Here is a 14,993-nt window from a genome sequence, read left to right as displayed (position 1 = left end):
CTCTCATGGGCTTGTTTTGTAGTCTTTGAACAAGCATTGTGACAACCAACAGGTATTCACCTTTACCTAAACCCTATATAAAATGGTAACAGAAGCAGCATAGATGTGACAGAAATAGAAACATGTTACATCCCTGCTGAACAAAGAAGCTATAGCTCATTTTACCAAATACAGCTAAGAGTGGTCTCACTCAGGTTCTCCAATCCATTACTATTACAATGTTTCTGCAGCGTATCAGACACAATTAGAATCTGCCATTACTCTATAGAAAGCTGGGACCAGCTTTATTCAATTACAGGCAGCACTCACTCCAAGTAGTTTAATACTGTATGCGTAAGTAATGAGAACTAGTTCTGTTTCTAATGATTTCTTCATTGATCTGTGTATCTTCTAAAACTCACGTTATTACCAGAAAATACATTTTTTTTATAGACTATGCTCATACCTGAGCTGTTTTGAGTAACACTTTGTCAGACAATAACCAAATAGAAATACACAGTTATTGTTTGTTTTACCTAAGATCAGAAGATTAAAACTTTTCAAACAGTACCAGGCCTCCATATGGTTTACTTAGGTATTCTTCTTATTATTTTTGTACTCAATGCTACTCTTCTTAAAAAGATACCTATATTTTAGACATTTAGTGAAGGTCAAAAGTTCTGAGTCATTCAATTTCTGAAGGTACTGAGTCTTATAACCAACAAAAAAAATCTCACAAACCAAAACCCTACAACAAATTAGTACCTAACAACTAACACTAATGAACTACTTGGCCAAAGACAAAAAGTTACCAGAAGTAAAGGATTTCACCTGCTTCTATAGGCTTTTCCCCCTGAAATTTGCAGTTGACTTTTAAAGTCACAATTCAAACTTGCTTAGAAACCAGTGATTTGTTCTTAAAATACAGCCAACTCTTCTCTACGTCCCCAGAGACCATACATCTCTGCCAGGCTGATTTTGCTCCACTCCATTTTCCCAAGCACTCTGCAGGTGTCTCCGAGACTCAAGGCAGCACCAGTCCTGATGTGGATAACAAGCACTGCTTCAGCACAGTGCCCTGACTGTCCTGGGACTGTCCCCAGTTCAGGATTCCTTCCTCACACTGCTTTGGACAGGCAGGTTACTGCATAGACACTTTTCTGTATTTTTTCCCTTTTATCTCTCTATGGAGAAGTTGGAACAACATCTTGAACCTTGAATAAGAACTGCTGAAGTCTCTTTAAAACGATGCTCGATACACCAAATCCAACTGCCATGCAAAGACGCACATTTGTAAACTCATTGCACAGTTGTAAACAACTTGGAAAAAAAAAACATATTTTTAAACTTCTTTATGAGGAAAAGCAGCAGTAGAAAATCTAGCTAATAGAAGCTAGAACTGCCTGACTTCCTGTAAAAACTGCCACTTGATAGGGGCACTTTTATGAGCTATAAATCTGTTTGCTTTAAATACATATGCTGTTTTTTTCAAACCCCGCAGCCGCAAACTACTTCCACAACACAACTAAAAACATTAGTTATGAACAGATGGTAAACAGCATAAACAAAAAGCCAACTTACTAGTAATGTTCGAAGTAGAGTACAGGACCCTAGTGAGGAAGTCCACAGCCACTTTGCTTCTAGTGTCGTGAGCACTTGACTGTGATCTAAACACTAGCGGCTTAATGAATTTGTCCTACTGGTTCCGTATAATGTGTATCAGTTATCCAATGCCACAACACCAACAGGGAAAGCCTTAGTGACTTTTCAGTAAGTATACAGTAAATAACTAAAATCAATTGCAACTTAAGACTGCTTTAAGACGAACGAATGACAGCCCTTAAGAAACAAGCTCAGAAAGAGCAATGTTCTCCCAGCATTATTTGTCATGAACATGCTATGTCTCCTCAGACTGGAAAAAAAATAAACATTAATAGAGCAGAAACAAAAACTAGCCCAGAAAGATTGAAACTGCACACACTACACGAACGCAACGCCATCCTTTGCAGCAGCCAGCATCCTAAAGGCATGGACCTCCCAAGGAGTAGCACTACATCTTATTCATAACTTTTTTCTCCATCACACTACGCCAGAACAGTAGTGACAAAAACAGTATGTTAATAAGATGGCAGAGATTATTCTTAACTGCCCTGGTTACAGCATTTCGTTCTTTTGACATCAAAAACACGGGTCATAACTGGCTGCTACTGATTTATAGTGACAGGAATTGGGCTCAAGTGTTAAATGAAGATTAGTTAATATTTGCAGATGACTTTGAACATACAAAATGCTATGTAAGCAGCAAGTATTAAGTCTTCCCACACACTCACTTTGGCATGCCTCCAAACAGGGAAGTCCCACAGAAACATTTTAACAGCAATAAAGAGAACCTGACATAGATCAAGCAATCACAGCTATATTTACAGCTGTCTTCCCCAAGGAGCACCTACAGAATTGGGGGAAACCAATGCCCACCAGCCATGCTCACTTGCTTCTACAGATTCAACACCAAAAAAAGCAACTCCTACTCCAACACGGTTTACATGAACAGGTAGTGAACCACCTGAACCTCAATAACCCTCTGTACAATCTAAAATGACTTACAAAACTCCCAATAGTTTGTACATGTGGTTTTTCTGTTGTCTATTTCTGACCAGACTACAACTTCACCAAGCAAAACACACAGCCTACAGCATAGCTGTCAGTTTGATTATTCATAAAGAAGCTTATTTTCAACAAATCACAGCTTCTGCCTAAAGCAGACCAGTTTCCTCATATCTGAAGTGCTGAGGAATTAAGCAATTGCTGTGCAAGCTCCTGATCAATTAACAGTGAAGCTCTTCCTGGACACATAAAGAAAAGCATAATAGTCTAGCTAGTATGATTCCACCTAGTAAAAAAACAAACAAACAAACAAACAAAAAAAAATTAGCCTAAAGAGGGGTAAAGGAGAGGCAAGGAAGTATGTTCAGGCATTATTTTGACTACTTCTCGGCATCTCTGACAAAAGATCTTTAAAGATCTTTAAAGATCTTTTTTTTTTTTTTTTTTTAAAGGCACATATCTGGTTTAATTGTCAGATGTTCCCGGAGACAATACGTGTAGCCTCGGCATGCCCACAAAACTCCAAAGCTGGGAAGATGATCTGGGAGGAACAGGACGTAAGATCAATGCACAGAATGGTCCACAAAGGGCCATCCCTGATGGCCTCTTTACAGAACGTGGACCTACGACAGACCTCAAGTACAGAGCTGGCACCGCAGCTTCCATAAACCACAGAAAACTCAAGAGTGCAAAGGCTTCTAATAAGGTCTAACCACAAGAGGCTGGTAAGCATCCAACTGAAGCAGAAGGTCTAGCAGGGTTCTCACAACTGCATGTGATTAACCACACCAAGGCCGAAAGAAAACCTTGTAGAGAGGTTCCTGCTTCCATGTTCCCAATGCCTCCATGTTCCTAAATCTTCCCCCTTCTGCCTCATTCCAAGCAGCACCTGCACAACTTCTCATCAGCGTGCAGACTGAAAGCAAAGAAAAACATACGTTATCTTCCTGCCTGCATAAATTAATGCAAATCAACAGCGGTCCTGAATATCCTTGCAGAGCTCTAACTGATCTATTAAAGACTGTGTAACATTTCAGACAAAAAAAAAAAAAAAAGATAAAAGGAAGATCACAGCAAAGATTATAGTATTACTTTTGCAACTGGCATACAGCCCAAATGGTTTTCAAGAGTATGAGCAGGTAGAGAAGTAGATGACAGTGGGAGCCAAGTTTTATTTGTGCAGCCCTACAGTTACTGAAAGCACTCCCACTACAGTTTGAGCAGAGCTGAGACACCGCTTCCAGGTGCTGAAAGGGACAGCCCCACTCAATCCCTATTCCTGCTGGCCCAAGTTACTGCGCCCTTCCATGCAGGGACAGCACAGCACCTTGCAACTCCAGAGGGATTTAATCAGGCAGGAAACTCCTCTCTTGTTGTTCAGTGGAGCTCCTTTAGCCAGCACGCCTGATGGGCTCACACAGGAAACACAGACACACGTGGCCACAGCACAGGACCGGGATCACTATGCTAGTGGCACCTGGCCACCGAACTGACCTGCCTGTGTCTTCCACTGCTGGAGAGGAAGCTCTACACAAGGGGAAGAGAAGGGAGGAAACTCTGCAGGCAGGGCTCTCTTCTGAAATGGCTCCCACTTACATAACTGCCCGGTTCTGGTCTCTCAGTCAGTTCCAGCAACCACCCATCAACACCCTCCTTATGTTAAAGAACAGCTCTGCTTTCAATCGATTACTTGCTTGGTCTCTCTCCTCCACCAGATCCCCTCAGAAGGTTTTAATTTTTCAAATCTTAACTTTTTTTACACATTTAAGACAAACATTTGCACCTTCCACACCTGATAGGACATGGTTCAGTCTTTACATAGAAGCAGTTAGTTTACTCGATGAAGCTAGTAGCTCAATGCCAACACATGCCACAACAGAAACAAGAGTGAAAGTGATGCATCTGGACACAGAACACACTTATCAAATGGTCCTACAGCAAGCATCAACACGTTCCTACACTTTTCTATCTTCCCCATTTCCTTGGCATTAACCTGGTAATCCTACTTCATGTTCTAGGATGCTTACATGTTAATTCCTTACATATTCTCAAATTATGCTTACTGAAAAAGAACTAAACAACTTCATTAAATCTCCTACATCTCCAGACTATTAAGATGAAATCTTGCATCCAGAAAAAAAATAATTCATCATTTTCCACACTCCTCTTCGGTGGAGACTGAGGAAGACTAAGCCCACTTGCAGGATTAAGCCAGAACACATTAATCCACTCTGTAAACAAAACTTACCCAAACAGTTCTGAATTCAAGGTATGCTTAATGTAGTTTGCATCCCCTTGGCACAAAGTGAGGAAAAACCAAGAATTAAAGTTTTGCAGAGATTGTTATTGTATTTGAAGAATCTTAATGCCTGACCTACTGCATGGGAACAGAATGACTTACTGTATTTTCTTCCATCCACTGTTATTGAACTGAAGATTTTTAATGTTTTTGTCATTATTTTTGTCTGTCTTGCCACATTAGTAAATTTTTGCTTTGCAGCAACAATACTGCTCTGAGGCACAGACTCTCATCTAAGTACAGAACTTTATTAACTTTCATAATACTATCACATCAGTGGGTAGAAAGTGAGCAGTATAACCAGAAAGACGATGCAGTGCAGCAAGAGGAATAAAATGCCTAAAGGCTGTTTTTTTTTTTCTCTGATTATTTCCAAACTGTCAAGCCACAGGTTTCTAGTTTACAAAATCAGTTCTATTTCATAGTAGTGCAGTAATATGGCATATGCATGTTGCTACATCAGCACTACATTGTAACTGATAAACTTTTTAAAAATTAAACAAATTCTGATATAAACACATCAGTCCAGAAATAATGTTTATCAATGCTGAATGGAAGCCCGATTAATAAAACAACAGTACTTTAAACATGCAATGTTGAAGACAAACGTAATCCAGCAGCTAGGGGGAAAGAAAAAAAAAAAAACATTTTTTTCCCTCCATCGTTGAAGCTCTTGCTTTAATAAACCCTTTCCATGTTTGGTATATCAATATGCAAAACCCAATTTCGGCTTTTTTGGCCACTAGTTTATCAGGGAAGTAATGACAGACCCATACCACAGATGCAACAGCTACTTGTGCAGCTTTCCTTTCTGGTTACCATAGTTTCCAATGAACTGTAGATTTCTAGAAATAATACTTACGAGAAGGAATAAAAATATCACCACTTAAATACGAAAACTGCAAGAAACAGTATTAAAGAATCATTTTGATTGGTGTATGAATGATGCTTTAGTGAACGGGCAACTCGGTTAGGAGAGGAAGTTTTATTTGTAAGACCTTTGCACAGTACTGAAGCCTAAGGGTGGACAGCAGGGGAAAAATAAAGATAGAAAACACAACCCAAGGGAAGAGGAAGATGGGCACTGGATGTTATTTCTCTCCTTTTCTCTCAATAATCACCAATAAAAAACACAATCAGCTCTAAAACAGGTCATTAGCTCCCAAAGCCTCCATCATCAAGGAATACTCCCCAAACATACAGCAGGGAATAGAGCATGGACAGGGAATTAATCTTGCTGGTATTGCAAGACAACTTTGGGCTTTCCAAATAAGAATAGTATGATTTGTAAGAGACAGGGGAAACTTTACTTTCTGAGGAGCTCAGAACTCAATCGGCCCAAGTCCCACAGGAGGAGGACAGGTTTAAGCAGGAGGCTGGCCAAGCCCTTCACAGGGCCCTTCCCTTGGCCCTTGTCCCCTCACCTAAAACACATCAGTTTTCCATTGTGCCAATGCTTCCAGGGAAGCAATTGCCAATTTGCAATGCAAAGCTTGCTTTTATGGGGGGATAAAGATACAGTGTTTTGGATCCAGTTTTCAGAAAGGTACCTAGAGCAATGATAAAAATAGAACAGCGCGTGGCAGCACGCCAGACTGGAACTTTCCTGCGAGAATGTGGTTCTCATACCTACAGAGTTCAAAATAACAAAATTTTAAATTACTTACATTGCTAATCTTAACTTATGAAGATCATACTCCTTCCTTTTCAACTTGACTTAAATGGAAGCAGCCACTTGGTATCAACTTTCAGTCCCGTTTGCCTGCCACGAGCATAGCACGGCCATATTTAGGCTGCAGTCACTTGTCATCCTTGCTTTTGAGTTTTTATCAAGTTTCTCCATTCTTTTTCCTTGGAGGAAACATCATAATTACTCAGCTGCCTGCTTCTAGGAAGATCAGAAGTGAAATGAAAATTACTGCCAGGGGTCAGAATGTAGAGTCTTACTACTCAAACAAATTAAATTATTTGGCCACTGTATCCATAACTATCCAAAATACCTTGTTCCAGGACTCATGTCACATAAAATCACCTTTAAATTAAAAACTAGACACCTCAGACACATGCTGCATGAACTAGAAAACTGCATTTCTGACATTTACTACTCACAGGATTTTTTTAAGACCCTTTGGCTATCTATATACTTAACTGCCCATAGTAAGGTAATAGAAACAGCATAAAAATATGGATATTGAATATTCCCTCTCAAATCACACCCCTACTCCATGCAAACTCCCCTCACACTGGACACTCTCCCAAATAACGTGCAAATAATATAATTGGCTGGTTTTATCTGCTTACTAAGACTTGATACAGGTCCAAACTTCCAGAGTTCATCTTTCTTAAGGGATAAACTGGGATTTTTACCTACAGGTAACTGCACAAATGAAAAGCCTCATCTTAAACCTCTTATTCTTATTTGCAAACAGAGCAAAAGTCCGACTTTTTTCCCAGATGAGATGCTGAATGAGAGGTGTTGCCTCACAAAGCTCAGGCTGAAATCCTACATTACATAAAAAGAAAATAATGCAATTTAGCCATAACCAAGAGCTGTAACGTTACCTCCAAACCCAAGATCCCCAGGTCTTTCCAGGCAGATGGCTCATGTTAAGCAGTAGGAAAATAACCGTATAAATGCCTGTTTGCTGTGTGACAACAGGTAGATCAGCACCCCTTGAAAAGGGGCACAGGAGGGACAGGCACGCCCAGGAAGGACGTCCACCCCGCAGCAGGTCCTTCACTGCCCGCAGGCTGAGCAACATCTCACCAAACCTCGGCAAAACCTCCAAGCCTGCTCTAAGGTACAATCCCAGCTGAATGAAGCACACATTCCTAAGGTCTGTTGTTTCTTTTGTTTCTTTTTTAAATAGCCACTATCTTTGGAAAGGTTTAGAGCTTTTTTGAAATGCATGTTTAATCTCTTTTCATGACTTGCCAATAAAAAACCCTTAAGTTTGGACTCTGGCTCTACTTGTTTGCGTCAATCTAAACCACTGCAGAAGAATGTATTACATGGTAAAATACATCAGTTGAGACTTCTCTTCCCAATACAAGCAAGAGTCATCATAAGCAAGTGTGTGAAATTTTGCTTGCCGTATCAACCCTGAAACATCAGGAACCAACACAAAAATACTTCCATTGCCAGGAGTCACACGGAAGCGCTTATGAAAAGCTGCTGTAAGGAACAAATCTTCTACTGAACTTCTCCTGTCATACACACCTCCCTTCTCCTACCCAGTAACTAACCTGTAGTGAAACAGAAGCATAGAAAAGTGAAACGTACAAGGGTGTGTAAGTGCAGGACAGATAAACCATCAGAATCAAAGCTGTAAGAAAACACAGGACCAATCCACCAAAACAATGGCATGCTCTCTTCTACATACTTGGTTTTGGGTGGGTATTGTGGTTAATTTCTCACAGACCACAACCAACCCTCTGATATATGCTAGTTTTCTCACATCTACTTATTCTAATCATATTTTTTTTTTTTTTTTAAAAAAAAAAAAAAGAACACCTCCCACAGGAAAAGTTATAGCAAACTACACAGTCAAAAAAAAAAAAAACGTACCAAGTAGACAATAAAATACAATACATACAAGGATAAAGCAGCTACAGGGAATCTAACTTTTAATTTCTCTCTGAAGTCATAATAAGACAAGAAGTATCTGCATACAAATGCAGTTCTATAGACACTTGGTTCTGACTCAGATTGGGATAAATAAGTTTAAAAATAGACAGCGCTCCTCCATGCAGCTCTGTAGCAAGTAAGGATTAGAAAAGAGCTAATTGCCACATGAAAGCCAAGGGGTTACCCGTGAAAAACATAGGAACAAATTTTTTTTGCATCCCTTTTTCCAAAACTGGGTGCCAGATCTCTCCTCAGCTCTGATCAGTTGAGGGAAATAAGTTAGTAAGATGAAAGAAGAGAACTGTTTCACTTTGTCTGTTTTTCTACCCAATATCTCACTGGTATGTGATTTTCTTAATAGAAAGTGTTGCAACTTGGAGATGAACAAATACTAAAAAAGGACAGAGTATATACTGTGAAACACTGCAACGGCATAACCCATCAAATTCAGAAATCTTTAGGAAGAGCCCAACCAACCAGTTTGCTCCGGAAAGAACCTTAAGAGAAAAAAAATAAAAATAAAAAATGCTAGCACAAGAGCTTCAGCTGCACTGACATAATACTGCAAAGCTTACCGAAGGTCCTCCCTCCCAAACGTACTTGGCCAAAGCAGAAGCTTGGGTCTGCCTACCTTCAAAGAGCCCCCCCAGAGTGGCCTCCCCCCCGCAGACCCTTCCCAGACCACTGCAAGTGCTGCGGCTGAAGTGCGGCCCCACAGCGCTCCAGGGCTTGCTCCAGAAGCTTCCTGTTTCCCAAGCCACAGCTCCAGTTACCAGTTTCCCAAGGGCTAGGTTATCAATAAATTCTCTCCTCCTTTGTCAATGACCCTCCAATAAGGAAGCTTAAGTTTTCAGAACATGGATACATTAAGCGATACTGGGAAAATGAGCAGGGCTTATTTAAGAATATTAAGCTGTTACGTTGATGGCTGCCATCAATCACTTCTTCCCATTACAAGACAGTTACTGAAGCAGATGAAGCTCTTAGAAATAACAGTATCTAGCTGACAGAGACACAATCCACAACACATCCCTTTCCCAATATGTTTTCTTGATTCCTCATCTGAAAATAGACGGATGGTACCATTCTGGAAATTCACACCTACAATATATTCCAAGGTTTTAAAATTACTCGGGGAAGAAATGGTCACACCGTAGTTAGAGATAACGCCAAGTTACAAACCTCATCTCATTTGACAACACATAGCACTCCAGGAACAAAACCAAGAAGCAAAAGTAACCAGCATAAATATTTGCTTACTTTGGGGGATTCACTTGACAAGAACGAGCAACTGAAGTGTTTAGGGTTTCTGTCAAACATCCAGCCTGCTTATGCTGGCACAAAAATGACAAAAAAAAGAAAAAAAAAACCAACACCCTAATCTCTCTTATATTTGCCTGCAGCAACACAACTGAGACATCACCGCAAATGAAAATGACAAATGACAAATCATCCTAAATTTCAACTGTGAATGACAAAGAGCAATCTAATAAAGTTCGTAACACTCTGACATGCTAACACCATTCCATGATTTGACTAAGTCTAATGTAGTTGCTTCCACCAACAAGAGCACTCACTTTCAAGTGGTTTGTAGCCTGCAGCTATTTTCTACAAGACTACAGGAGCATGTAATATCGAAGAGAATCTGTCTAGATTACTTTAAAAACAAAACAAAAGAATTTAGTTGCCATGGATAGATTGGACTGAAACAAAGTAAACCTAAGGAGACTGCTCATTATTTACACTGCTTCCAAGTGGAAATCATTTCATTCCATACATTTATGATTTAAATACTTTAAGATGTAAAGCAGAAATGTGCCATATTTATGGAATTAATTTAGATTAATGGCCAGCTAATTGAATACTTCTATATTTAAAATGGAATTCTCTCTAATCATGTAACACAGCAACTGTTTTAAACCAGGTATTTTAATAAGCTAGGAAGCAACCAACTTTTTGTCACTATGCAGATCTCAAATAAATATTATCTATATATTAGTATATCCAAATATTAATTTGAACCAACTTATTCAAAGCAGTAATTTCCGCTTTCAGTTGAGAAACATCAAGACTTTATGTCTAAAAGAAAAGACCTCTAGATAAATTTTAACTAGTCTTCTAAATACAAGACTAACGAGCCCTAATGTTGCTTACTGACTTGACTTCACATCACATTCCAGAAACCGTAAATGGACAAAAAAAAAAAATTTAAATACACAACTTTGGCACAAAGTTGTATGTCAAAGTATGTAACATGAGAGATACCTGAGTGCTAGGAAATTTAATGGGAAAATTACAGTCTCCCATCCTCCCATCTCCATGGCTACTTAACGTTTGTTTACCCAGTGATAAGTTCACCACAGTTAGGTTAATTGAAACAACAGCAAAAAAATAATAAAAGGACACGTTTCCCTCACAGATTGCTTAAAGACCACCTGTAGGTAATAAAGCAAAAAATGATTGGTTTTGCTAAAGATCAGCCACAAGAACCTCCCCGGTCAGAAAGCAAGAACTGTTAGAAATGGGAAATAATTCCTATTTTTCCCCTTCCGTTTTGAAGCTTGCTTTCTTTTTAACTCCTCAGAACAACGTGGGGATTCCAGCCCATCCAGCTCCAAGGCAAGAAGAAGGCAGTTGACGCCACCAACATGGTGGTTGCCTCCTGGCCCTGCTTTTATGGGAAGGGCTTTTGGGGCTGTAGGGGAACAGGGCAGGGGTACCCAGCCACGGTGAGCGTTGCGATTCTGTGACTCATCACTGCAAGGCTAATGAGAGTTGGGGCTAATGAGCAGACCAGGAAGGCAAAGATTAAGGTCCACCAATTGCACAACCACTCCTGGTATTTATTTACCCGTGGAGAGCAAAATATCCGCGTGCAGGCCGGCTGGTTGCGTCCCAGGCAGCTCAACAGTCATGAAGTGACTGGAAAAGGGACTGGGGGGGGAAAGAGTACGAAAAGGGGAAAAAGTTGTTCCCAAGGGCCTGTTTTTGGTATGAACGAGCCAAGAGCGGGGCAGAGCTCCCCCCGGAGCCCTCAGCCCCGCTCAGTGCCCGGCCCCGCAGCCCCTGAGGGCACGGAGCCGCCGCCTCCCGCCCGGGGCCGGCCAACGAGTGGCGGGCGGAGGCGGCGGCGAGGGCCCCGCCATGACGCACTTCGGGAGGCCCGGAGCCCGCCCCGCCGCCGGGCCCGGCCCTCCGCGGCTCCAGCCGGCCCGGGAAGGGGCCGAGGGGCCGGGGAAGGGCCCAGGGAGAGTTATGGGGATGCTGGGTGTGGGGCGCAGAAGGAGCGGGGGGGTTCCGCAAGGGTGCCCCGAGATAAAAGCCCAGCGCTGCCCGCGGTGTTCGCTGGAAGCGATAAATAAAAGGGTGAATCGAGGAGCGGCCAGTTGACCCGGGGAGCACCTCGCGTTCATGGGGAAGACGAAAAACACTCAAACACGCGTAAATAATAAAAAGTGCAGAGAGAAGTGGGAGGGGGGGAAGCGCGTCCCCCCAGCCCCTTCCCGCGGGGGGGGGGGGGGAGCGGGCGGCGAGCCCCAGCCGCCTACCTGGCACGGCCCGGCCCGAGCAGCGCTATCGAAAACAAAAGTGGCGCCAAAACCCCCCGGTACGGAGCGGCTCCTTCCTCCTCCTCCCCTTCCCTCCCCCCCGGCCGCCCAGCGGGGTCCCCACAACACGCGGCCCCCGGCGCCAGCCGCCCGCTGCCCTGTGCGGGGCTAAGAAAAGTCCCGACAAACGGCGGTAATAAGGATTAGCGATAAATCGCGCCCAAAGGGAAGCCGCCACAACTCCTTCCCGCAGCGGGCAGCCGCCGAAAAGAGTCGCTCGGAGGGCAAAAGCGAGTTCCACAAAAGCTTCCCCCTCGATTTTTATTTTTTATTTTTAATTCGGGGGAGGGGGGCACAACTCTTCGGGACGGGGCGGCGAGAGGAGGCTCGGCGGGGCCGCGTCCTGGCTGCGGCCGGGGGCAGCCGCAGTCGCCACAGCCCCCGCCGGAGCGCCCAGGAAGGGGCGAGCGGAGCTGCCCCGGCTCGGCGGCCGGAGAACCGAGGCACGGGGCCGAGAAGCCGGAGCCCGCAGCGGGACGGAGGGCGGGCGCTACCCGGGCACGGAGTCCCCCCCCCCCCCGGACCGGCCTCCCCCGGCCGCCCAGCCCGGGGCCCACCATTTTGGGCCGCGCGGCCCAGCGCCCTCCTCGCCGAGCCGCGGCTCCTCCGGCCCCGCCGCTTTCCCCCCGGGCCCCGACCCGCCGCCGCCACACGCACACACACAATGCCCCGGTCCTCCATCTTGCCGGCAGCCCCTGCTCGGCTCGGGAGAAGGGGGAGGAGGAGGCGGAGAAGGAGGTTCTCCATTTTAGCTCGTCGAGCGCCGGGCCTGCTCGCGGCGGGAGGAAAGGGGACAGCGGGGGGGGGGTGGGGGGTGTGCCCGCTTTCGGGACCCTCCGGGGCTCCCAAACAGCGCCGCCGCCGCCGCCCGCCCGCGTCCCCCCCGCTCCCCGCCGAGAAAAGCGGGGGTGGGGAAGCGGGGGGCCGGGAGTGTTTTCGCGGCTCGGCCCCGCCGTCCTCCATCTTGGCTGCGCCGAGGCCCCGCGGCCGGCCGGCCTGCCGCCCCGCGCCGGGCCCCGCAGCCCCCCGGGGACCGCGGGCCGCCAGCCGGCCCCACTCGGCCGCCGCGCTCCCCGATCCCCCCCTCCAAACTTCCAGAAGCTTCGCCGCCATTTTCTAACTTACCTTGCCCGAGCCGTCGGCGGAGGCGGCGAGGAAGGCCCGGGCCCGGAGCTCCGCTCCTCTGTCCCCGGCCCGGCCCCGAAGACTCGGCCGCGGGGAGGGGGGCCTCGGCGGGGGACTCGGGGCAGGGCGCTGGGAGCGGGCAGGTTATTTAATTTGGCGGCGGCGCTGGGGATTGTTTGGGGTGTTCGCTGCTCGGCGGCTGGCGAGCGAATGGAGGGCGCAGGCGCCACCTGGCGGCCACCGGGCGCGGGTCGCTCTCCTGGGCGTGGGGCGACATCTGCCGGCGGCCGGCCGCGGGGCCGGGCCGCGCCGAGCGGGGTAAACAAGGCCCCGCGCATGTCCGCGCTGCTCCCAGCCCCGCTCCTGCCCTTGCGCGGCCGGGCGCCGCGCCCCGGCGCGGAGGAGGGGGACGGCGCGGGGCCAGCTCGGTCTTCCCCGCCGTAAGCCCGTGTCGGTAGCGGGGCTGAGGAGAGCGGCGGCGGTAGTGGCACCGCGGCCGCCTCAGCCTCAACCCCAGCCCTTTCCCGCCGCCTCGGAGCTCCATCCCTCCGCCCCCCCGCAGCCTCGTACAAACTTCCGAGGGTCGCCCATGAGCAGTTTTCACTTCACGGAGATGAACGTACCACTCGTGTGTGGTTATTCCATTTCACAACGCAGCAGGGTGGTATGCTTTTTTTTTTTTTCCCCCTCTCTTGTGTAATGCTAAGCACATTACTCATGCTGGATAGTTGCACATAAGCTTATAGTTAGATTAGTCAGCACAAGAACATTTTTTTGTCCTGGTAATTAGCCTCTCATCGTCCCCTTGTGTTTATCTACTTTTAATTTTTGGGGGAGGGTTAGCATAACTAAGCCGGCGCTCAGCGGAGGAGCTCTGTGCACCCGCCTAACAAAGGCAGGACACTTAAGGGAAGAGCAACCAGCAGTTCCTGTCTATTCAAAGCTAAGGTGAGGCCTCACGGCGCAAACGACACCTACAATGGAAGTTGCGATCAGATAAGGAGTGGCTGAAATCAACTAGCAAAGATGGGTTGATGGCACGTAACAATGCTAGACTTACATGTAATGTTGCTGGGTATGTGTAGAAGACCTGAAATAAATTATATTCAACTTCAAGAACATTTTTTCACTTCCTGTCAACACCAAGGACTCAAGGGAGAGCAGATTTATGCATTTAGAAATAAAAATTTTAATTTTTGTTCCTGTCTACGTATATGCTAGGCACATTACTCATGCTGGATAGTTACGTGTAATCTACACATGCATTGTGTTACTTCTGTAGAAGGCTAGAAAGAAAACATAAGGGAAGAAAATCAGGAGAAAGATTTCCTTTCAGGCAACGCTTGAAAATAGCATCTTGAGTCATAAATCTATGTTCAAGGTTTCAGTTACAGCTACAGGGGCCGTTGCTGATCTTTAACGGGAACCTGCTAATGACTATCTGGAAGTTGCAAAAGAACTGTGAATAAAACATAGTCTGTTTAAAATTTAAAAAATAATAAAAAAAAAAAAGGTTTTAAACTTGCTGTGATGTAGATGGATGTTAAATTACACACAGAAAAAGATCAAGAAGAACTGGATCTATTTGTGTCTTCCCTGTACAGTCAGCTTCTGACAGCTGCCAGATAGACAGCTTTTCCATGAAAATAAACTGCACTCTTCCAAAACTAATATTTTACTTGCACACAGAATTTCAGTAACATATCTACTTGAGGTACAGTAGGGCTACTCATACTAAAACTCAAATCCC

At 45.2% G+C, this 14,993-nt stretch overlaps 1 protein-coding gene across 3 annotated transcripts in view; it reads right to left on the bottom strand.

Moving 5' to 3' along the window:
• STAG2 (STAG2 cohesin complex component) overlaps positions 1-13,442 on the bottom strand; it is a 75,192-nt gene extending 61,750 nt beyond the window's left edge. For all 3 annotated transcript variants that reach the window (XM_084294154.1, XM_084294157.1, XM_084294156.1), the window contains exon 1: positions 13,244-13,442. The gene's annotated coding sequence lies outside the window, so the exon portion shown is untranslated. The remainder of the gene's footprint in view (positions 1-13,243) is intronic.
• Positions 13,443-14,993: the final 1,551 nt, after the last annotated feature.

The sequence above is a fragment of the Netta rufina genome (genome assembly GCF_964035555.1).
Source record: "Netta rufina genome assembly, chromosome: 12".
NCBI classification, from domain to species: domain Eukaryota; kingdom Metazoa; phylum Chordata; class Aves; order Anseriformes; family Anatidae; genus Netta; species Netta rufina.
This window is presented reverse-complemented; position numbering and strand designations above follow the sequence as displayed.